Here is a 19,631-nt window from a genome sequence, read left to right as displayed (position 1 = left end):
GCTGGAATACCAGGCCCAAGTTTATTTGACCCTATGCCTCAATCCAGTGCTAGACGAAGCTAATTTAGGGAAAAAAAAAAAAAGAAAGAAAATGTGTAAAAGAAAAGTTTGTGGGTTTTTGGACCAGATGTAACAAAATAGTGGATATTTTAATAAAGGAAATGCATCTCTTCCCATTCCATCCACTTAGCACTGTTTTGAGAGGAAGCATTGGTAATGGTTACAGCATAGCGTTATAAGCCAGAAGCAGTCTGTTCCCAGCTTAGCCAGGGGCCTGTTGGTCCGGCCTGGGGCAGGTCACTTAACCTCTCTGTGTGACTTTACCTCAGGGGATGTTGTGCAGCTCCGTTCATTCGTGTTTGTAAAGTGCTTTGAGGTTGTCAGAGGGAAGAAGCTCTACAATTGCCGGATGCTATTATTATAACTGTTATTTTAATAGTATTGTTTTGGGCACGTTCCTTTGACCATTTTTTCTTTTTGTCAGTATAAACCAACATCTCTTTCACGCACAAAATGTATTTGATCACTTTAGCTTTTCCTGTTGAATTGAAAGATGCATAGATGGAATTAATACTTTGTATAAAAAATATCTGGGGGGGGTCGGTAAGAGAAAGACTATGTATCTAATATATACATTATATAATGCACTTGCGACGTACATATGTGTATGGTCACACACACTCTTTATTTGAGAAGCTTTAACACCTCTGTTGTATGCAGAAGGTGTTTGAAATATGGCAGGGCCGAAGCTATAAGGTAAGCCATGCCTTTCACTTGTCTTGTGAAATTCTGTTGAGGTTTGGCTGAGTTATAAACTTTTGAAGATCACCACTTCCCTTCTCTTGCTTGTTTCCTCAAGAAAAAATTGTCCACTTGCCAAACTAATAACAGAACCATGTATAGGGTGACCAGACAGCAAATGTGAAAAATCGGGACAGGGGGTGGGAGGTAATAGGAGCCTATATAAGAAAAAGACCCCAGAATCAGGACTGTACCCATAAAATCGGGACATCTGATCGTCTTAACCATGAATATTTTAGAGAGTCAGTTATGTTCCAAGACCTACTGCAGCAGTAGCACACGCTGTACTGGGAATTGCCAGAGCTGCTGTAGCAGTGGAGGTGAGGGATGGAAGGAGAGGGAGTGATAGTATGAGGGAAAAGAGCTCTGCGGCCTCCTCTCCCACCATTTTCAAGATGTGGCCTGGTGATCTGTCCTCCCTTCTGGGGGGGAACACCTAGGGCAGGAGTTTCCTCCAGACTCCTGGGGACAGCAGAGAGAGAGCTGGACTGAGCTACCTGTGACTCTCTCCAGACTCAGCACACGATGGCCATGGCCCCACAGCCCTTTATCTCCTCCTTCCCCAGCTCATGTAGTTGGTTCTGTAGCTCAAGTGGTAGCAGCTGTGCTCAAGGTTCAGAGTCCAGACCATGATGATGCACAGTGTAGGAGAGAGTTGTTCCAATTGCACATAATACATTTTTTTATACATTCTTCCTTTTAAAAAAATAACTAGGTTAATGTCATACAAAATAAAACTATATTACAAGAAGGTTATTTAGGTTGAAAAGCCACATGCTCAAAAGCTAGGAAATGTGGGTGCATTGTTAATTCGATCCTGTTGTGAGCATGATACAGTCTTTAATTATGCATTATTGCCAGAGAATCCTGCCTAATTTCATGCACAGGATGGATGCTTCAGCGGTCAGAATTAAGGTTACATGGACAAGGGTAATCTGGGCATTTTCCAACTTTTGAGTGATTGACTTTTCAGCCTAAATAATGTACTTTTATGTACGCATGTGTAGGTAGATGATGTATGTGTTTGTGTGTATGTATCACACATCGCATGTGTCACAAATGTGTGATACATGTATGGATCACACCGTCGGGTAGCATCAGGAAATAATTCACCAGAAGACGTAATGTTAGAACTCCATCTGCTGTAAAATTATCAACATACTGAATGTTCTGTAGCATTAGCCACCTTGACACACAAATAAAAACTACTTCCCACAATTTAGGAGGATGAGGAGTTGCATTGAGTGGATTTTTTTGTCACCTCTTTTTTATTTATTTTTGCCCTTTTCCTTTCACTGTAGTTAGTACACATAAGTAACAATAGACATATACTGCACTCTTAGCTACAGGGATGCACCAACATTTTGAGCACTTTCCATTATTTTTCTGCTAATGTCACTTGTAAAACTCCTGGTAGCTTAACTCTGCTGCAACCTATTATTTCTGTGTACAGTAGAGGCAATTTAAGTCATTTTTGCTGTTTGCAAACAGATTTTCAAACATAACCTCAGACTCTTTGAACCTTTCCAAAGGGACCCATAAAATCTATAATTGTCCACTTCCATCTAAACTGTTAGAAAAATTGGAAGACCTAAGATTCAGAATTTATCTGGATTTCAGACACCTCAACATCTGAGGGTGTTCAGATCTGGGATTTCATTCAGCTCTTTATAAAAAACAAGGATAGTGGGGTATTGGTAAAATTTGGATGCAGATCTGGGTTTGGAATTAGGAGGGAGAAGGCAGCAATTCTGTCCCAATTCTGAAATAAACCAGGATTGTGCTAATACTAGAGTTAGAATAATTGTCACAGAAATGGCTTGGCTCTTGTCCTCTTCCTGTATCCCTCACAGTTGCAGTATTTCCAAACTTGGTACTTCTAAATTCAAGCAGATGAGTCCAAACCAAAATCTTGGATCTTAACTACTTCAAGCTTTTGGGGTTTGCAGAGACCAAACCCAGATCTGTAATATCTTTCACCGACAAAAATGGGTCCAATAAGAGACACTTGCAAGCTTACACAGAGCTCTTCTTCAGGTCTAGGAAAAGAGTGTCACAGCTCAATACAAGGTGGAACAGATAAGGAATTAATCCATGTTGCAAGAGACCATTCAAGGCCAAGTGGGCAGCTAACACCTTTACAGTCATTGGACAAACATTTAAATGAGAAACAAGGTGAATGAGGTAATATATTTTTTATAGAGCCAGCTAAAAGCTATTACCCACCTTGCTCTCTAATATGCTGGGATTAACATGGCCACAACAGTGCATACAACAATGTTTAAATGAGAAGGCAGCAGTAAACTGGGGCCAGCAGTTTGGCAAACGAACAGGGCTAATGATTCCTCTTTTTAAAGATTTCTTTTCTTCTTCTAACTGAATTTCTTGAGATCTGATCTTTCAGTCTCTGCTCACACACACGATCTCTCTGCTCACTCACTGCAATCTCCCTGTAGTGAAGACCTCTGACTGTATTATAGCATGTCACAACAGAGAAGAAATAAGATTTGGTATCAAGAATACAAACAGGATATTGAATCTTTTGGACACGGGCAGACCCTGTAACTTTCTCTGGTTCTTCTCAAGTGGAAAGGTACTTCTTAGTCTGTAGGTGTCAGAAACTTCACCAGACTGGAACCTCATATATAACCAACCCACAACCTGGGTCCAAATTCTCCAGCTCTACTCCTGGCTCACACTGTTGTTTAGTGTTGCTGTACTCTGTTAAACAGCTGTCACATCCCACCTCAGAGATGCCTACATTGCATTGGTGGATGGGTTGTTTCTCTCAAAGAGATATCTTGCGACAATTGTTGATACAAAAATCCCACTGAGTTCCTAGGGAATGCCATGTGAATGGATACAGCCCACAGTCTGTAAAATGCTTTAAGAGCCTTTAGTATGAAAGGGCGGCATGAATATAAGGTGATGTTAATATACTGTGTAGATTACCTACATTCCTGGAAAATGTTTAACCCTTTATTTCAGGAAGCTAACATGGATGACTGTGATATTAATTGCTCTGCTTGCTAATTAGATTACCTCTGAATCTACAAGTCATTCAACAGTGGGAGCTGGAAATGGAACTACAGACTAGTTTGTGAGCAGAAAGGTATTTGGCAGGATTGCTTTCACTCAAAATATCCCTTTAATGAGATGCCACTGAGAACAGTTGGTTAAAAGAACAAAGTCAGGTTTGTGGCAGGGCTGTCAGAAATTTGAGAGGCTGCGCATCTCTGGGGCAGAATCTCGTGGAAAGGGTAATTGCAGCCAGTGTCAGTCTTAAATATCAAAAAAAGACGTTGTGACCAAAAGCAGTATCATGTTTTTCTAGGAATCACAGTTCAAGAAAGAACCCTGGAGCACTATGGCGCATAAGTTATTGGGACTCTTTGAAGGAGAAGTGTTAAAACTCCTAAGACATCTAGAGGATGTTGCCAGTCGCTCAGACTTCTGTAATACTATGTGACAAGGACCTGGTAAGTTTAGGACATTTCTAAATCTAAGAACTATGGCTTTTCCAGGTTATGGTTTGCATTACAGATATCCAAGCTTTTGAGGGTTGGATAAGGAAATAGCAAGACAATAGAAGAGTAAGGGAACAATCTTGGAGTCTAAACTGGCTTGTCATTTGTTCATATCTACTTTCATAAAGCGCTATATTCATGGCCATCAAGAGGTCATCATAAAGGTTAATGCTGTGTCGTGGAATTAACACCCGCTGCCAACAGGTAAAATGTCTACGTGAGGCACTGTCTTGTGGGAAGTGTATTCAGGCAAGCACACAGAGGGACACGTCTAACCCTATTTTATTAGCAGAACTTCAGCATTCTTCTCTGTACTCTACAAGAATTATGCTCAGTCAACGTAAATGCCCGGCACTGCAAGGATTCTCTGCTTACAGGTAATAGACAACTTTGTTACAAATATGAGCTGGGTACCATTGAACATAAAAACAAATACCGCATTGTGCTAGTAGCACGTTAAAATGCATTGTCTTTACATTTGCATTGCCTATCCGCAGGTAAGGCACCACGAATGTTTTCCCCACTGGTCCAGACATGTGATTACTTTGGACAGAAAGTAAGGTAGCATTTTGCTTCCAGCAAGGTGGGGATACAAGGTGATTTTACTGCAGCTGGGCAGTGAAATAAAGCATTTGTGAGCCTACGGCTACGGCTGTACTACAGAGCTTACAGCAGTGCAGCTGTACTGATGCTGCTAATGCAGATGCTCTAAGTTGATGAGGGAGAGCTCTCTGGTCAGCTTAGTTACTCCAGCCCCCGCGAGTGGCAGCAGCTAGGTCAGCATGAGAAGCCCTTCTGTCAACATAGCCAGACCACACCCGCCCTTATGTCTGTGTCACTTACGTCTCTCAGGGAGTGGCTTATTCACACTCCTGAGTGAGATAAGTTATGCCGACATAGTGTAGACATAGCCTTAGTCAAAGTTTACTTGGACCTGGAAATTATTAAAGCTGCAGCAAAAGGAAAATTCTGCTGTATGTCTTCTTACAATAATATCTAATTTTTACATAGTGCTTTTCATCATTCAATCTCCAAGCGCTTTACTAAGGAAGTCAGTATCTTCATCCCCATTTTACATCTGGGGAAACTGAGGCACAGAGCGAGGCAGTGACTAGTCCAAAAGCCAAAGAATAGAACTGAGGTCTGCTGAGTTCCAGTCTAATGCTTTATCCATTAGGCAACACTGCCTCTTAGAACTTGCTGATGTTACATATGTGTAGAGCCTCATGACATGGTCGACCTACAGTGAACATCTCACTGACGTCTTCTTGCTTATGAACAATCTTTCTGTAAGGAAAAAGATTCTCTCGTGTAAGAATTCTGCCTGGCACGTTTGTAACAAAAGCTGTAGTGTCACATCCCAATTTGAGCTATGCGTGAAGTAAAGCAAACATAAAATCTAATAAGATAAGTGGCATTCCCCCCTTCCAGTTACTCTGAAATTTCCAATTCATTGTTAGGAAAAAAAAAATAGTAGCACTTCATTAGAGATTTTTTTTGAAGTGAAATGATTACGGTATGTAGTTAGCCTACAGTAGTTGTGCCACAGTAATATGTAGATGCCTCTTTGTGTGTGGTGCTGGCATTGTTACTGCTTGAATTAAATAATAATAATAATTAATAAACCAACTCATTTATGCTGGCTGGAACAAAACCTCAAGAGTTGACAATCATTTGACAGTCATCAAAACATTCTGTGCTCTCACTGTGATGCCGCTTAAGAATAAGTCCAGTTAATGAGCTGTGAAGCCAAGGGAACTTCTAAATACTTTTCTCAGGGGTTCTCAAACTGGGAGTTGGGACCCCTAAGGGGGTCACGAGGTTATTACACGGGGGTGACGAGCTGTCAGCCTCCATCTCAAATCCCACTTTGCTTCCAGCACTTATAATGCTGTTAAATATATTAAAAAGTGTTTTTAATTTATAAGGGGTGTCACACTTAGAGATTTATTATGTGAAAGGGGTCACCAGTACAAAACAAATACACTGGCTGTTTCACTATTCATAAGGATCAATTTCAGACTCTGAAACCTTTTCATAAAAATGATGAAGAGTAAAAGAGGGAGAGGTGTCCATTAGTTCTTTTGTTTCCTTAAAATAATGTTAGAGCTTTTATTTTTAATTGCTTTTGATGTTATACCTCCAAGAATGAGACCTGCTTTCTTGGAGCCTAATTCTGTTGTCCATCCCTCTTCAGCAAAGCACTTAATTCTATCTGTCTGATTTCAAATCCCAGCTCATTAGCCTTGGAAGGCAAGAGAACCAGAGTAGAACTGCTGATACTGTTCCCTGCAGGCCAGCAGGCTATGACATGACAGTCCTGTGAGCTGGACAGGCTGGATTGGCCTAAGAAGCCTTTACATCCAAAATGTACAGCAAACCAGACTGACTTATATGGACTTAGACCCAGGCCTGCCAAGCCTAGCAAACTGCAGTGATCATAGCTTTTGGATAACAGCTAAACATATTACACTTATCTATTTGCTCTGAGCTAGCAGCAGAGGAATTAAAGAAGTTACAAATTTCTGTCATACAAGAGACACATTGGTTGGTTATAGAAAAGTTTACAGTTGGAAGTTATCCGTAACTTTATTCCCGACATTCAAGTGGACAAGCAAAGCACTGCTAGAGTAGTGGACAAGGAAACAGTTACCTTAGTTAACAGCTGGGAACTAGTGTATGAGTAGATTGTCATAGCGAAGTTTGCTGCTGCCTACAATAAAGTCTCCATAACTGTTGTCCGCTCTTATGCACCAAGAGAAACAGCAGAAAAGGAGGAGAAGGATGGATTTTATCAACTGATGAAGAGCACGGTAAATGAGATGCTTGATCATGATGTGATTTTGATAATGGGAGATATGAATGCACAATTTTGGTAGTGGAGATAGTAAGCAAATGAATAGTGCTGGACCACATGGCATTGGGACGGCAAACAGTAATGGGGAAATGTTAAGAAATTTCTTTGAGATGCACAGTCTCATTACTGGCAGTATTGGTTTCCTCCCAAAGATATGCACCTGGCTATATAGAATTGACCAGATGGTCAAACCAAAAACCAGAGTGGCCACGTTATTATCAGCAACAGGCATAGAAGGTCATTGTGGGAGGCTAGAGCTTATGGAAGTGAGGTGGCAGTGGTCATGAACTACTGATCACAAGATTAAGTTTAAGTTAAAAGTCCAAGAAAAAAATGGGTCCAACTGGATCCAGATTTGATCTTGTTAAATTAAAGGATATCTCTGTGAGGGAAGCATACAAGGAAATGCTAGGAGGGCATTTCAGGCCATTAATTTGCAATGGCAAAGAAATCTCACTACAGATTGGATACAGGTTCAGTGAAGCAATAGAAAATACAGTGGAAGTTATTGGATGGTGTATGGAAAGAAGAAAAAGATGGACAAGCAGTAAAACAAGAACATTGCAGGAAAAGTGTAAATGAGAAAATTGCTGAAAAGGCAGAAGTAGTAAAAGTGTTGCGCAGAGCAAAGAAGAAATCACAAAGCTTGGACAAGCAAAAGCTCAGGAAGGAAGAGGGGTACCAACAAAAACAAAATATGAAAAGGCTACGGGAACACAGTCAGGCCAACAATGCAAGGCTACTGGTGAACCGTCGTCAGATGCCAAAGAGGTGCTGGAAGTGTGGAAGGAGCATTTTGACAAAGTGCTGAACCTTCTAGTTAATCCAGATGCAAGCATTCTAGATGAATGGGACAGCTTGCAAGACAGCATGGATATCAGCACTGAACCACCATCAGAAGAAGAAATGGAAAGCAGTGAACCAGTTCAAAAATGGGAAAGCTGCAGGAATTGTAACCGGTGAGCTGCTAAAAGTTAGCGGGGCATGTGCTATTAGAGCATTAGAAAAAGTATATAAGAAAGTATGGGAACATGAGGAGGTTCCAGATGAATGGCTAAAGGCAGTAGTAGTACCAATCCTGAAAACAGGAGATCCTGCTGATCCGAATAATTATAGAGGTATAACCTTATTATTGGTACTGGGAAAAATCATATTGAAAGTAGTGGTCAACAGATTAAGGGCAATTTTAGAGGAAGTACTAGGCAAGGAGCAAAGAGGCTTCAGACCAGGCTGACGTTACATTGATCAGATATTCAGGCTGTGACAGTTACATTTGAGAGCAAAAGTGAAATTTTTTCAAGTCTATATACTAGCAGAATTATTCTATGGTCTGGAAGCATCTGTATTAAATGAAAAACATATTAGAAGGCTGGAGGCAGTAGAGATGAGAGTTCTTCAAAAGATGCAGGTGTGAAGTGGAACGATTTTAAGACGAAGTTAGGTAAGTAGGATATGAAACTAGGGTATGGGATTGGCTGCAATTGAAAAGATTGTGATGGTGGGGGCTCTGTACAAGACAAACAGATGGATAAGAATGAATGGCGACACTGTACTGTTCCCCGTGTCTGTAAAGATGCTTTGAGATGAGAAGAAGAATGTAAGACAGGTTGTTCTGAGGCCTTTAAAATGGTCCCAAACTGTTGAACTCTAGTTTTATGTGAGCAGTGTATTTTTCCAAAGAGTGAAATTCGCCCCTGTGCAGAGGGCCAGTTTAAAGCCTATGCACCAAAAAAGTCCCACATAAGCCTTTAAAATAGGGAGAATTTCACCCACTTTAATTTCCCTTTACACTTCTGAAGCAATGTAAGCAGACCTTAGTAAAAATGAGAATCAAGCCCCAAATGTTTAGCTTCTTTTGACCATGTGGTTTGTTATTGGCCAACGTACTAGGGTTATATTTATACTGGCAAACTGCACACCGTTAAAAAGCGAATAGAATAAGTAAAGACAAACTTACTAGAATTTTTAACAGGTATTATTGTTTGTAGATAAGAATATAAGAACGGCCATGCTGTGTCAGATCAAAGGTCCATTTAGCCCAGTATCCTGTCTTCCGACAGTGGCCAATGCCAGGTGCCCCAGAGGGAATGAACAGAAAAGGTAATCGTCAAGTGATCTATCCCCTGTCGCCCATTCCCAGCTTCCGGCAAACAGAGGCTAGGGACACCATCCCTGCTCAGATGGTACAGGGGGAAAGAATTGTGTAAGAAAGGCCTTGTCAGGGAGAATAGTGAGTCAGAAGATGGATAAATAGAATATGAGTGCTGAAAACATTAACTGGTAAAATTCTTGGCAATGAACAACCAGTGCATAGGAGAAAGTCTTTTATGCACCTAGCTAAGATGCACTGATTGCACAAATTTCATTGCCTGTGTGACATTGTCACCACAGACATTCTCCAAATGTTGAAAGGACAATGAAAAATAAAGATCAGATGAACCTCTGTGTGGTGCATTTCATATGCATTAGAAAATAAACAGATCATTTTTTGCTAGCATTTAAATCTTAGGGTGTTATTTGATAATCATTTCTCACTTCATCTGGAAGAATTGGGAGGGGGGAAGGCTTCATGCTTGAGCTGTTAAGAGTGTCATCACTTTTTCAAATGATATCAAGTATAAATAAATTATATTACTTACAATAAGATGCAGTTTTTGTTTTGCCATAAAGTGAAATGAAAATTAAAGTGAAGTTGCTGAATGAATAACCTGTGGTAGTTCTGGAAAAGGCATTAGATATTTTAACACAGAAGGTAATAATGTAGCACATAGCTGCTTATCGTGACAGAGAGGTCTCAATGTTGCAAAATTTATCCCTTACATGCATGCAGAGGCCTAATTAAGGCTGAACAGAAAACCAAATTTCTATTAAGCAGAAAATTCTGACCTTTTGACATATATTTCTGTTTTGCATCAGAACAAAAAGTCAAAATTTCAAAATTTTACATGAAAAATTTCAATTTGGAAACATCGAAACGTTTTGTTTCAATCATGATGATGTCGAAACATTATAATATAATAAATCTTATGTGTGTATAAATTAAATATATGTGACATTATATATAATATTACAACTAATATTTTAATATAAAAGTCAAAATAAAATGACTAACATGAAATGATTCTATTTGACTTTTTCCTGGTGAAAATTTCATTTAAATTGACACACTCCCTCAAAACATTTTGATTTCCAATGGAAAACAGTTCTGTCAAAACTTTTTTGACCAGCTCAAGCCGTAACACAAGACCACGTACTAGTTTGGTAATTGCTTTTTTTACTCAGCATGCCAAACTCTTGAAAATTTGGCCATAAGTGTCACAATGGGAGCTGTTAGGTATTGAGCTCTTTTGAAAATCTGGCCCTTACTGATTGGGTAGAAAGGCAGTGACAATCAACTATTTCCCCAGTATTAAAAATATTGTGCTTTTCCATTGAGGGCAATATTGCTCAATCCAGGAAACTTCCTTAATCCTTCTGTCATATTTCACTGCTGTTGGTGCTTGTATTTCTAATCAATGTTTTAAATTCTTGCTAGAGATGTTTGTGAAGTTACAAACTGCTGTGAGGAGACCTTTCTAAAGCTGACTCTATGGATCAGTGTTTTCAGTTACTGGCTCCACTTCTGCTGACACAAATAAAGGTGGGTGCAATTTTGAACCCAGAATTATGTTTGCAGTCTGAGCTTTATGCCCATTATAAAGGGTTAAAGCCAGACTGAAAATGTGCCTCAGAATTCCACCCATGATATTGTTGATTTGGGAGAAATTGCTTAAGCTATTGTCTGTCAAATGATTTTCACTGCAATTGCTTGCAATGGGTCAGGAAAGCAAAAAGACTGATAATTTAGGAGTAACTTTCTGCCAAGGGGTAGTAGACTGTATCAATCAAAAACCATGGCATGTTGGCCAAGTTTATATCCCATGACATGATGGATTTTGTGCAATTTTTTTGCTCACATAAAAATATGGTTAAACAGGTTTTTTTAAAAGTCTGTTCTGTACTTTGCTTATCCTAGGCCCCAGGCAGATGTAATATGAGGTTAAAATTCCCCAGGTTGGAAGCATTTCTCTGGCAGTCTAATTTTTAAAAAATAGCAGCTATTTAAAGCTGCTCACAGGATTGTTATGTTAGAAGTAGCCATGGGGAAATAGATTAATGGATAAAGGGCAGTAGGGCAGTCAAAAGTGCATGATAAATCCATTTATTGCATAGGGCTACAATACATCAGATAGTTTTATCACCTGCACGGTATTTGTGTCTGTGCGCGCGCTTTAATTGTAAAATATAATGCCAATGAAAAGCCGCACGCTATCTTTATTTTTTGCCTTCTAGTACAGGATGATGTAAACTTGTGGAATGGTGTCTTTGGAAAACATTCCTATTGCATGGTGGTGTAATAGATCTCTGACTGACAAGTGTATTGCAAGGGAGAAAGCCACAAAGGAATACCCAGTGCAGTACAGTTGAGAAAATCCCCCTTTACTAAACTGTCTGCAGTTTCTTCCCTTTTGTTTTTATTTGTAAGTAGAAGCTTACATAGAAATCTTCCCTTAATGCTGAGCACACAAAGTCCAGCGGCTCAGGTATTCTGATAACTGTATTATCTGGCTCTGATAAGCAAGGGCTTTATCCTGAGTGCTGAAGTCCAGTTGACTTGAATGGGAGATGTGGCTGCTCAGCACCGCAAAGGATGAGGCCCTAACTGAAATTATTAAAAATCTTTTCTATTACAGCAGCTGCTAGAGGCTCCAGCTGAGACTGTGGCCCCACTATGCCAGGCACTGTACAAACACACCATGGGAAACAGTCTCTGCCCTGACGAACTTGCAGTCTAAACAGACAAAGGATGGGAAGGAAGCAAAGGCAAAAATAACTTGCCCTAGGTCACATATCAGGACAATGACGGAGCCAGTAATGGAACCTAGATCTCCTGATTCCCAGGCCTGTAACCTATCCAGCTGGACCATGCTGCTTCTTGTGAATATGCTAATCAAATATACTCCTGAGTAGGAACCTTCCTGCTTGCACCAACGATCTTTAAATGATGATTGTTAAAGTAACATTAGGAAAGAGCTCTTTCCTGTACATTTAACAAAAAATAAAAAATTCTCCCCACAGTTCACTCTCTCCTATTTAATTTTTTTCTCTAAAATCATCTGCAGTTAAACAAATAAAGCAGATGTCTAGTCTCCTGGAAAAAATTATGCTTTGAAGCCATGACACTAGCCTCACTTCTCATGTCACTTATGATGTGGACTAAGCCTGAGAATTAAGGAGTTTGGAGCGCAGGTGGTATTCTCTTCGATTCTTCCTGTTGAAGGTAGGGGTCCGGGCAGAAACAGATGCATCGTGGAGGTGAATGCCTGGCTGCGAAGATGGTGTCGCCAGGAGGGCTTTGGCTTCCTCGACCACGGGATGCTATTTGAGGAGAGACTGCTAGGAACAGATGGCGTTCACCTTTCGAAGCGGGGAAAGGCCTTATTTGCGCACAGACTGGCTAACCTAGTAAGGAGGGCTTTAAACTAGGTTCGACGGGGACAGGTGAGCAAAGCCCACAGGTAAGTGGAGAACAAGACCTGGGAGATGGGTTGGAAACAGGAGGGAGCACGGGCTATAATGGCAGAGAGGAAGGAGGGTCAGGGCAAAGCTGGGAGGCGAGATCAAACCAGTATCTTAGATGCCTTTATACAAATGCAAGAAGTATGGGTAATAAGCAGGAAGAACTGGAAGTGCTAATAAATAAATACAACTATGACATTATTGGCATTACTGAAACTTGGTGGGATAATACACACGACTGGAATGTTGGTGTGGATGGGTATAGTTTGCTCAGGAAGGATAGACAGGGGAAAAAGGGAGGAGGTGTTGCCTTATATATTAAAAATGTACACACTTGGTCTGAGGTGGAGATGGACGTAGGAGACGGAAGGGTGGAGAGTCTCTGGGTTAGGCTAAAAGGGGTAAAAAACACAGGTGATGTCATGCTGGGAGTCTACTACAGGCCACCTAATCAGGCGGAAGAGGTGGATGAGGCTTTTTTCAAACAATTAACAAAATCATCCAAAGCCCAAGATTTGGTGGTGATGGGGGACTTCAACTACCCAGATATATGTTGGGAAAATAACACTGCGGGGCACAGACTATCCAATAAGTTCCTGGACTGCATTGCAGACAACTTTTTATTTCAGAAAGTTGAAAAAGCTACTAGGGGGGAAGCTGTTCTAGACTTGATCTTAACTAATAGGGAGGAACTTGTTGAGAATTTGAAAGTAGAAGGAAGCTTGGGTGAAAGTGATCATGAACTCATAGAATTTGCAATTCTAAGGAAAGGTAGAAGGGAGTACAGCAGAATAGAGACCATGGATTTCAGGAAGGCGGATTTTGGTAAGCTCAGAGAGCTGATAGGCAAGGTCCCATGGGAATTAAGACTGAGGGGAAAAACAACTGAGGAAAGTTGGCAGTTTTTCAAAGGGACGCTATTAAGGGCCCAAAAGCAAGTTATTCCGATGGTTAGGAAAGATAGAAAATGTGGCAAAAGACCACCTTGGCTTACCCTTGAGATCTTGCATGACCTACAAAATAAAAAGGCGTCATATAAAAAATGGAAACTAGGTCAGATCACGAAGGATGAATATAGGCAAATAACACAGGAATGCAGAGGCAAGATTAGACAAGCAAAGGCACAAAATGAGCTCAAACTAGCTATGGGAATAAAGGGAAACAAGAAGACTTTTTATCAATACATTAGAAGCAAGAGGAAGACTAAGGACAGGGTAGGCCCACTGCTCAATGAGGAGGGGGTAACAGTAACGGGAGACTTGGAAATGGCAGAGATGCTTAATGACTTCTTTGTTTCGGTCTTCACTGAGAAGTCTGAAGGAATGTCTAGTATAGTGAATGCTTACGAGAAGAGGGTAGGTTTAGAAGAGAAAATAACAAAAGAGCAAGTAAAAAATCACTTAGAAAAGTTAGATGCCTGCAAGTCACCAGGGCCTGATGAAATGCATCCTAGAATACTCAAGGAGTTAATAGAAGAGGTATCTGAGCCTCTAGCTATTATCTTTGGGAAATCATGGGAGACGGGGGAGATTCCAGAAGACTGGAAGGGGGCAAATATAGTGCCCATCTATAAAAAGGGAAATAAAAACAACCCAGGAAACTACAGACCAGTTAGTTTAACTTCTGTGCCAGGGAAGATAATGGAGCAGGTAATCAAAGGCATCATCTGCAAACACTTGGAAGGTGGTAAGGTAATAGGGAATAGCCAGCATGGATTTGTAAAGAACAAATCGTGTCAAACTAATCTGATAGCGTTCTTTGATAGGATAACGAGCCTTGTGGATAAGGGAGAAGCGGTGGATGTGGTATACCTAGACTTTAGTAAGGCATTTGATACGGTCTCGCATGATATTCTTATAGATAAGCTAGGAAAGTACAATTTAGATGGGGCTACTATAAGGTGGGTGCATAACTGGCTGGATAACCGTACTCAGAGAGTAGTTGTTAATGGCTCCCAATCCTGCTGGAAAGGTATAACAAGTGGGGTTCCGCAGGGGTCTGTTTTGGGGCCGGTTCTGTTCAATATCTTCATCAATGATTTAGATGTTGGCATAGAAAGTACGCTTATTAAGTTTGCGGACGATACCAAACTGGGAGGGATTGCAACTGCTTTGGAGGACAGGGTCAAAATTCAAAATGATCTGGACAAGTTGGAGAAATGGTCTGAGGTAAACAGGATGAAGTTCAATAAAGATAAATGCAAAGTGCTCCACTTAGGAAGGAACAATCAGTTTCACACATACAGAATGGGAAGAGACTGTCTAGGAAGAAGTGTGGCAGAAAGAGATCTAGGGGTCATAGTGGACCACAAGCTTAATATGAGTCAACAGTGTGATACTGTTGCAAAAAAAGCAAACATGATTCTGGGATGCATAAACAGGTGTGTTGTAAACAAGACACGAGAAGTCATTCTTCCGCTTTACTCTGCGCTGGTTAGGCCTCAACTGGAGTATTGTGTCCAGTTCTGGGCACCGCATTTCAAGAAAGATGTGGAGAAATTGGAGAGGGTCCAGAGAAGAGCAACAAGAATGATTAAAGGTCTTGAGAACATGACCTATGAAGGAAGGCTGAAGGAATTGGGTTTGTTTAGTTTGGAAAAGAGAAGACTGAGAGGGGACATGATAGCAGTTTTCAGGTATCTAAAAGGGTGTCATCAGGAGGAGGGAGAAAACTTGTTCACCTTAGCCTCCAATGATAGAACAAGAAACAATGGGCTTAAACTGCAGCAAGGGAGATTTAGGTTGGACATTAGGAAAAAGTTCCTAACTGTCAGGGTAGTTAAACACTGGAATAGATTGCCTAGGGAAGTTGTGGAATCTCCATCGCTGGAGATATTTAAGAGTAAGTTAGATAAATGTCTATCAGGGATGGTCTAGACAGTAGTTGGTCCTGCCATGAGGGCAGGGGACTGGACTCGATGACCTCTCGAGGTCCCTTCCAGTCCTAGAGTCTATGAGTCTATGAGTCTATGAATTGTAAAAAAGACTACTCCAAATCGAGCAGGGCTATTCAACCATTAAGCACACACGTTTTTACTAGTAAGTGTGTGTGTGTGTGTTTACACATAGGATAGCTCTTTTCGATGCCTCTTTTTCTTTAAAGATTAAGTATATACATCATTCCTGATTGATTGATTGATTGATTTCTCCTCCTTAAATTAACTAGCAAGGGATTCTCCCCTTCTGGTACATTGGTACAATCCCTACTGGGGCTGATCCTGCAAGCCCTCAATGCACACAGCTGCCATGGTGAGTTCCCTGTATGGAGGGCCTGCAGGATCAGGTCTGCTGTCTTCATTGGGAATTGCAGCTGTCTCTCTGAAGATGGATTGGCCCAGAAGCTAGCTGTGTCCTTTGCAGAGTATTGCCAGGGACACCACCTGTAAGAAATTGTAGTGTATGTTCTGCAGTACTATCACCTCAAACTCTGAGGTCAGTGGTGCTATTCCAAGAAGTTGTTCTTATTGGATTTTAACCTCAAATGATAAAAATCTCACAATGTCTGATGTTTCCATGAGATTTTTGCCATCTTTAGCCATTACAAGCAGGATCCAGAAAATGGAGCCTTTCATCACAAAGTGATAGCCATGGGTCAGACCCTAGGGCTTTGATTTTAAAAAACTAGTTCCCACCTCCAAAACTTAACAGCTGGGGTTGTAATCTGGACTCACTTCTACTTTTATTTACCTGAATGCCCTTGCAGTATGTCAAATACAATGCTCTTCTATATGTCTGACACTAGGGTGTTGAGTTTTTGTTCCTTTACATTTAAACAGTTGATTCTTCCCACCCCAGCAGTGACTAATGGTGGGTGAACTGATCACTGTGTATAGTTTGTGTATCATGTTGGTTGGTGGTTGGGGACTTTGTGGTTGAAAACTCCTATAAAAGTGAAGAGTAACCCAAGGTGTCATAGGTAGAGCTGGTTGGAAAATGGAGATTTTTTTTTTTAAGTGGAAAATGTTGACTCTTCTATACAAATTTCAATTTTTCAGCTATACTGTGGTTTTTGTTTTCTGATGAAATATTGAAATCTTTGAGGAAATCAAACACTTTCTGTGACAATTTTCATTTAGTCTAAAACCCAGTTTTCCATTAAAAACCAAAACAATTTTACAAAATATTTTTTGATCAGGCCTACCTCCGTATATTTCATAAGTGCTAGGTACTTCAGGGTTGTCTCTGTGCAATGCAACACCTGAGAGAGAGGGCAGAAAATAGACTATTTTTCACAACCACTAAATTCAAACACATCCACACAAAGCCAAAAAAGATGCAGTAAATGAGATTCTGATGCACATGTTGCTCACACATCTTTCCACCTACCTGAATGGAAATAAACCAGGTTTATCATGCACATGTCTTTGTATTTGTGCAGTGATTATATTTAACTCTGAAATGGAAAACAAAATAAAGTGAAATGCAAATAATTTTCCATAAGTAAGTTGAGGCCAGTCAGTTATTATCTTTAATAAAATTGTATTAATTTTTTGTATTAATTAATTTAATCTGTATTAATTTCAGAGGCAACCTTCTGAGTCTTTAAGTCAAGCATCTGAGACTTCAAGTCAAGTTTAGTCATTTTTTAGGAACTCTATTCATTTTCATAGGCAATGATTCTGTAAGAACAATTATCTCCTTTATAGGTTGAAGGTCTTTTGCCTGTGTTACGTCAAGCTAGATGATCTTATTACTCCTTTCTGACCCTAAATGTTATAAATCCTGAAATTGATGTTTCATTGCATTGGGACTAGGCAATCCACCCCAGATGAAATAATAGAACTTAATGTTTCTGTTAAACCTCAAAATGTTATCTTTGTTTATTAATTATTATTATTATTGCATAACTCTGCACTTCCCAGTTTGGATGCTGAAGCACTGAAGTTCTCATAGTATTTCCAGCCCTGCAGAACCCAGAATGAACTGGAAACCTCAAGGATCTTTGAAGATTTCCAGCACAATTCTCAGACAAAAGAGGTTCATAGAAAGAATCTGAACTTTAGGATATTTATCCAAACTAACCCCACTGAAATCAGGGCCTGCTTACATGGGTCTGATAGCACGATCAGGGCCTTAATCTGAATTTGAAGTCCCTGAGTTGTAGTAGACATGCTGTGGCATCACCATCACTTGAGAAATTGGTGTGATCCTGCAAGATGCTGAGCATTCTGGTGCCAATTCCGAAGAGCACTTAAGCATGTGCTTAACTTGTGATTAGTCCCATAAAAATCAACAGGGCTGCTCATGTTTTTAAATTTAGCACATGTTTAAAGGCTTTTCTAGACTAGGGCGAAATTCCTTAGCATCTTGCAGGATCAACCCATCGTGTCCTTCTGCAGATTTCCTTTTAATCACTGGTTCAAACCGAGAATATCCCTTTTTATCTATTATGTTCTTTATCTGAAATCTAGACTTTTGTAATTGGCATAATTTATTGTATTTAATCAATGACCATGATTACAATGTATGTTTTACTGGAAAATATTATACTATTTTAATTTTGATGACAGCTATTAAACATTTTTGTTGCAATTTACTATACATAACATTTGTTTATTGCTCTCTGTTCTGCTACAGGTAGCTAACAAAATTCCTGTTGATTATGATGACTTGTTTTATAGAGGTAATAAACTCATTAAAGGTTAATAAATTGTAATAATTAATATTAATGAATGTTCTGAATCACTTGCATTATTTTAGCATTTTGAAGAGCCTAACACTTTGCAAGTTAACTGGTATTTTCATAATAAAGTTTAATAAGAGTAATTATAATGGAGTGTATAGGGAACTGACGTAAGATCTGAGAATGTAAAATCAGATGAGAGTGTAATATATTAAAATTCACCAGCTTGGAATATCCAACATGGCAATGATGCACCTTTAGCAGGATTCTGCTAGACTGGAAACCAGAATTTCCACTTGCATGAATTTTTCAGTAAAACTTTGTATCAAACTCATGATGTCCTGGGGCTCCATATTTATTGCTGCACACTGTGGCCAATGGGAACTTTATGGAATGTGCAAGGATAGAGCTCAGATTTGCAAAAGAAAAGTCGCCTCATTCTTGAGCAAAAGGATAATCTGATTTAACTGTTTTGCGGTATCGGGCTTGTGTCATATGTTTGAAAAGTTTCAATTTCATCCTTGAGAAAGCAGTGATGCACACACACACTAGCTAATTCATTACAACTGTGTGTGCGTGCATGCATGAGTGTGTGTGTGTGTTTGTGTGTGTTAAAAAAAGATCTCAGTTTGTTGGCGATTCCATTACAATAGTAGAGCACATAGCTGTAGAACCAACTGGTCTTTCAAGATGGTAACTTGCCTCTGTAAGTCATTATCTTACCTCTGCTACACCATAAAATCTAAAGCACTGTTAACTTCCATCCTAACTTCTTATTTTAGTAAAGTCAGCTATTGGCACACTAAGCACCAATTGTTTCTGGAAATTTATGAAATCTTCAAATACCAAGAGTTTTTTTCCCTCCTGCTTTAGCAGCTATATGCATCTTGCTATTGTCTCCATTGGAAAAGGATGAATTTGTTTGTAAGAAGTCTATGGCTCCTTTAGAACATAAGAACGGCCAGATTACCAATGGTCCATCTAGCTCAGTATCCTGTCTTCCGACAGTGGTCGATGCCAGGTGTTTCAAAGGGAATGAACAGAACAGGACAATTATTGAATGATCCATCCCCTGTTGTCCAGCTCCAGCTTCTGGCAGTCAGAGCCTTAGGGATACCCAGAGCATGGGGCTGCGTTCCTGATCCGTGTGGCTAATAACCACTGATGAACCCATCCTCCTTGAACTTATTTAATTCTTTTTTGAACCCAGTTATACTTTTGGCCTTCACAACATCCCCTGGCAACAAGTTCCACAAGTTGACTGT

At 40.0% G+C, this 19,631-nt stretch overlaps 2 long non-coding RNA genes across 3 annotated transcripts in view; both read left to right on the top strand.

The window, feature by feature from the left end:
- Positions 1 to 9,212, top strand: part of LOC115657503 — a 130,432-nt gene extending 121,220 nt beyond the window's left edge. For both annotated transcript variants that reach the window (XR_004001989.1, XR_004001988.1), the window contains 2 exons: positions 4,136 to 4,280; positions 9,174 to 9,212. This is a non-coding gene — a long non-coding RNA (uncharacterized LOC115657503). The remainder of the gene's footprint in view (positions 1 to 4,135; positions 4,281 to 9,173) is intronic.
- Positions 9,213 to 9,248: 36 nt separating this feature from the next.
- On the top strand, positions 9,249 to 12,450 carry LOC115658083. The gene is made up of 3 exons (XR_004002147.1): positions 9,249 to 9,285; positions 10,721 to 10,825; positions 11,919 to 12,450. It is a non-coding gene; the product is annotated as an uncharacterized LOC115658083 (long non-coding RNA).
- Positions 12,451 to 19,631: the final 7,181 nt, after the last annotated feature.

Source organism: Gopherus evgoodei, chromosome 9, assembly GCF_007399415.2.
Source record: "Gopherus evgoodei ecotype Sinaloan lineage chromosome 9, rGopEvg1_v1.p, whole genome shotgun sequence".
Classification (NCBI taxonomy): Eukaryota; Metazoa; Chordata; order Testudines; family Testudinidae; genus Gopherus; species Gopherus evgoodei.
This window is presented reverse-complemented; position numbering and strand designations above follow the sequence as displayed.